At 45.8% G+C, this 5,585-nt stretch overlaps 1 pseudogene; it reads right to left on the reverse strand.

Moving 5' to 3' along the window:
* Positions 1-3,013: 3,013 nt before the first annotated feature.
* Positions 3,014-5,157, reverse strand: LOC111963661 (proliferating cell nuclear antigen-like; annotated as a pseudogene).
* Between the last annotated feature and the right edge of the window lie 428 nt (positions 5,158-5,585).

Below are 5,585 nucleotides of genomic sequence, written 5' to 3' on the forward strand. Positions count from 1 at the left end.
CCATCTGTGAATTGATCGCTCCCCATCTAGCTTCAGAGTTTGTTCTGTTAGGTGACCTAAACTGGGATATGCTTAACACCCCGGCAGTCCTACAATCCAAGCTTGATGCCCTCAATCTCACACAAACATCAAGGAACCCACCAGGTACAACCCTAAATCCGTAAACATGGGCACCCTAATAGACATTATCCTGACCAACCTGCCCTCCAAATACACCTCTGCTGTCTTCAATCAATCTCAGCGATCACTGCCTCATTGCCTGTATCCGCCACGGGTCCGGTCAAACGACCCACCCTCATCACTGTCAAACGCTCCCTAAAAACATTCTGCGAGCAGGCCTTTCTAATCGACCTGGCCCGGGTACCCTGGAAGGATATTGACCTCATCCCCGTCAGTTGAGGATGCCTGGTCATTCTTTAAATGTTACTTCCTCACCATATTAGACAAGCATGCTCCGTTCAAAAAATGCAGAACCAAGAACAGATATAGCCCTTGGTTCACTCCCCGACCTGACTGCCCTCGACCAGCACAAAAACATCCTGTGCGAACTGCAATAGCATCGAAGAGCCCCGCGATATGCAACTGTTCAGGGAAGTCAGGAACCAATACACGCAGTCAGTCAGGAAAGCAAAGGCCAGCTTTTTCAAGCAGAATTTGCATCCTGTAGCTCTAACTCCAAAAGTTCTGGGATACTGTAAAGTCCATGGAGAACAAGAGCACCTCCTCCAGCTGCCCACTGCACTGAGGCTAGGTAACACGGTCACCACCGATAAATCCGTGATAATCGAAGACTTCAACAAGCATTTCTCAATGGCTGGCCATGCCTTCCTCCTGGCGACTCCAACCTTGGCCAACAGCCCCGCCCCCCCCGCTGCTACTCGCCCAAGCCTCCCCAGCTTCTCCTTTACCCAAATCCAGATAGCAATGTTCTGAAAGAGCTGGAAAACCTGGACCCATACAAATCAGCTGGGCTTGACAATCTGGACCCCCATTTCTGAAACTGTCCACCGCCAATGTCGCACCCCTATCACCAGCCTGTTCAACCTCTCCTTCGTATCATCTGAGATCCCCAAGGATTGGAAGCAATGCTCCGCGGTCATCCCCCTCTTCAAAGGGGGAGACACCTGGACCCAAACTGTTACAGACCTATATCCATCCTGCCCTGCCTATCTAAGGTCTTCGAAAGCCAAGTCAACAAACAGATCACTGACCATCTTGAATCCCACCGTACCTTCTCCGCTGTGCAATCCGGTTTCCGAGCCGGTCATGGGTGCACCTCAGCCACGCTCAAGGTACTAAACGATATCATAACCGCCATCGATAAAAGACATTACTGTGCAGCCGTCTTCATCGACCTGGCCAAGGCTTTCGACTCTGTCAATCACCATATTTCTTATCGGCAGACTCAGTAGCCTCGGTTTTTCTAATGACTGCCTTGCCTGGTTCACCAACTACTTTGCAGACAGAGTTCAGTGTGTCAAATCGGAGGGCATGTTGTCCGGTCCTCTGGCAGTCTCTATGGGGGTACCACAGGGTCAATTCTCGGGCCGACTCTTTTCTCTGTATACATCAATGATGTTGCTCTTGCTGCGGGCGATTCCCTGATCCACCTCTACGCAGACGACACCATTCTATATACTTCCGGCCCTTCCTTGGACACTGTGCTATCTAACCTCAAACGAGCTTCAATGCCATACAACACTCCTTCCGTGGCCTCCCAACTGCCTCTTAAACGCTAGTAAAACCAAATGCATGCTTTCAACCGTTCGCTGCCTGCACCCGCACGCCCGACTAGCATCACCACCCTGGACGGTTCCGACCTAGAATATGTGGACATCTATAAGACCTAGGTGTCTGGCTAGACTGCAAACTCTCCTTCCAGACTCATATCAAACATCTCCAATCCAAAATCAAAGCAAGAATCGGCTTTCTATTCCGCAACAAAGCCTCCTTCACTCACGCCGCCAAACTTACCCTAGTAAAACTGACTATCCTACCGATCCTCGACTTCGGCGATGTCATTACAAAATAGCTTCCAATACTCTACTCAGCAAACTGGATGCAGTTTATCACAGTGCCATTCTTTTGTTACTAAAGCACCTTATACGACCCACCACTGCGACTGTATGCCCTAGTCGGCTGGCCCTCGCTACATGTTCGTCGTCAGACCCACTGGCTCCAGGTCATCTACAAGGCTATGCTAGGTAAAGTGCCGCCTTATCTCAGTTCACTGGTCACGATGGCTACACCCACCCGCAACACCGCTCCAGCAGGTGGTATCTCACTGATCATCCCTAAAGCCAAAACCTCATTTGGACGCCTTTCCTTCCAGTTCTCTGCTGCTGCGACTGGAACGAATTGCAAAAATCTCTGAGTTGGAGACTTTATATTATCTCCCTCAACAACTAAAAAATGGCTATCCGAGCAGCTAACCGATCGCTGCAGCTGTACATAGTCCATCTGTAAACTACCCACCCAATTTACCTACCTCACCCCCCATACTGCTTTATTTATTTACTTTTCTGCTCTTTTGCACACCAGTATCTCTTCTTGCACATGATCATCTGATGATTTATACTCCAGTGTTAATCTGCTAAATTGTAATTATTCGATTTATTGCCTACCTCATGCCTTTTGCACACATTGTATATAGATTCTCTTTTTTTTCTACCATGTTATTGACTTGTTTATTGTTTACTCCATGTGTAACTCTGTGTTGTCTGTTCACACTGCTATGCTTTATCTTGGCCAGGTCGCAGTTGCAAATGAGAACTTGTTCTCAAACTAGCCTACCTGGTTAATAAAGGTGAAATAAAAAAATAAATAAAATTAACAAGTGATAAAACAATCTAAAGTATTGCCACCCCTGGATTTCAATACTCTAGCACCCTCCCCTTGCGAGGATAATGACCGCAATTGGATCTTCCAGCAAGACAATAACCCCAAGCACACATCGAAATCCACAAAGGAMTGTTTAATTGAYCACAAAAATCTACATTTTGCAATGGTCATCTCAGTCTCCGGACATGAAATTTATTGAAAACCTGTGGCATGAATTGACGAGGGCAGTCCATACAATACAGCTCAGTATTGTATTATTTATTTTATACAGTCTTTTTCCCTCATCTTTATCAAAGGTGTCAATAATTATGGACGCCACTGTACATAACATATGTGTACAGAACATGTGCCTCTGTTAACTCAGTGGTAGGTATGCGACTTCATTTCCCAGACCAGARGAGGCTGGTGGGAAAAGCTATAAGAGGACAGGTTCATTGTAATGACTGTGGTTCAATGGAATGGTACCAAACACATCATACACATGGAAACAATGTGTTTGACTCCATTCCATTGATTCCATTCCAGAAATTACAACGAGAACATCCTCCTAAAAGTCTTCCCACCAGCCTCCTCTGTCCCAGACATGTCAGTAGTTCACATCATGCATTATTTGGGACATACTATGTTAATTTTATTGTCTATCTCAACAGAACATGCAAAAAGCTTGCTCTAAATACAAACTGCCTTGTGATGTGTACAGGTACTGTATGTGAGTATGTCAAAACAACATAGTCTAAAACTATGTACTTGCAAAATTGATAAGCCCATAAATTAGCCGTTTGATAAGGATAAACAAGACGTGGCRAACATACTGTATCCATCAAACAACTTAAATGTTTTTCGCATAGAAACACATTAGTATCACCAAAACATATCATAAGTTATATTGCCTTAACCATAATACAGTATACAGCATTCCTATAGGATTTAACTGGCATCTGGAACATATTGGGACCTGCAGAACAGCCATACTTCTTTACCGGTAACCTTTCACTAGGACGTCAGTCTTCTTCAGGGTTCAGTCCAAGTGTTCTCAGACTTGCTTAGTCAGGTTGAGGATTCGGATGCATCCTCGACAATCTCAGGTGCCAGTTAATACTTGATGTGGCCCATGTCTGCAATCCTATACTCCACCTCTGGAGGGAGAGACTAACCAGGTTGAGATGGTTTTACACATGTTGAACAAAGCCTCCATGTAGATCTGAGTCTTTAAGACCAACAGTGATTATGGAAACCATGTTATTGCCACTTCATTTCATTCTGGAATATCAAGTGCTACAATAATTTATCTTCTGTGCCTGTTGCTTTGAATGTCAGGGAAAATGTTTATATGTGTGTTTGTGTGTGTATGTGTGTATGTGTGAGCAGGCAGTCAGTCCTCCAGGCCTCTCTCACCTCTTCATCCTCACTGCCCACGCTGTTGTTCTGGGACAGCTTGATGATGCCAGTGCCCAACTCCCCACTGGCTGAGAACTGGACCCCGCCTTTTGCACAAGTGATCATGACAGCATMCCCGATCTGGGGCAGGTCTCTACAAATCCRGGAGAACTCACTGTACTCTTGCTCCTACAGAGAGAGTAGGATATAATKCAAGCTACCAAATCACCAGCTCCCCCCACTGTACATCAATGGAAATTTAAAAGGTCACATCTTAATTGGACTGACCTAATTGGGAGTAAAGAATAAAAGAGTGCTCACTGGAATACGGAGCTGTTCCACATCCAAGTCCATCAACATAGTCAGATACTTTCTCCTGATCTAACACAGAGACAGACAACATTACAAGTTAGGTCATTCCTCAGAAAATATTTGACCTTGCTACATGGTGCTGGTCAGCAGGTGTTTGAGGAAATGTGTGTGTGTGTGTGTGTGTGTGTGTGTTTGTGTGTGTGTGTGGCCTACTTACTTTCAGTCCCCAAAACCAGGTCAAGAGTTTCTTATCACCTGCACATAGGGTGATGATGTTCTCATTCCCTGCACACCTCAAATCTTGGATATGCTGCAAGTAGGCCAGTGAACAAGTGTTAGTGTTAGGTCAACTCAACATAGTTATCAATGTTGACTCATGAAAATGAATGCAAACTTTGTTCACCCACCTGGACAAGTTAACTCCCATAGCGACAGTGCGATCACAACGTTACCAACACAATCCATCGCTACGCAGGTTGAGGTGCACAGAGGAAACGTGATGAGTCCATACTCTGAAGTGAGATACCTGAGGAGCTCACATTCCAGCAAGCTTCAGTGATAAGGTCTTTTCAGTGAGTAGAAAACTTTATTTAGGATTAGACCTTGAGTCAATCATGCCTCAAACATTTTGCTTTTGCGTATGTGTTTTCTTTGCTGATCTGGTAAGCAGTATTTGGGATCAGCTGATTGCTAGATAGCAGCTGCTACAGGTTGCAAGMTGCGCAAGGGCCCCTCCCACTATCCTTTTCTCATGTGCTGAGAAGGGTGTAATAGCGGCCCGCAATTCAGGGCGTTCCTGCATGTGGGCATCCTGCATCTGCTATTGGTCMAATTTTTAGCTAGGACTCCGGTACACAGGAAGGAGGCGGGTGCACTCCATTACAGTAGCTGGCAGTAATGCACCATAAGGTTGGATGCCAACCAACGATAAACCCCACAGAAGAAGAAGAGGCGGACACTGTTAATGACGGCAAGGGCAGGTGTTTGGCAGGTCGGAGCGAATGACACGATGTGCTAGCTAGCTAGGACACTGGTAGACAGTGTCCCTCACGCTT

The sequence above is a fragment of the Salvelinus sp. IW2-2015 genome, linkage group LG5, assembly GCF_002910315.2.
Source record: "Salvelinus sp. IW2-2015 linkage group LG5, ASM291031v2, whole genome shotgun sequence".
Lineage (NCBI taxonomy): Eukaryota > Metazoa > Chordata > Actinopteri > Salmoniformes > Salmonidae > Salvelinus > Salvelinus sp. IW2-2015.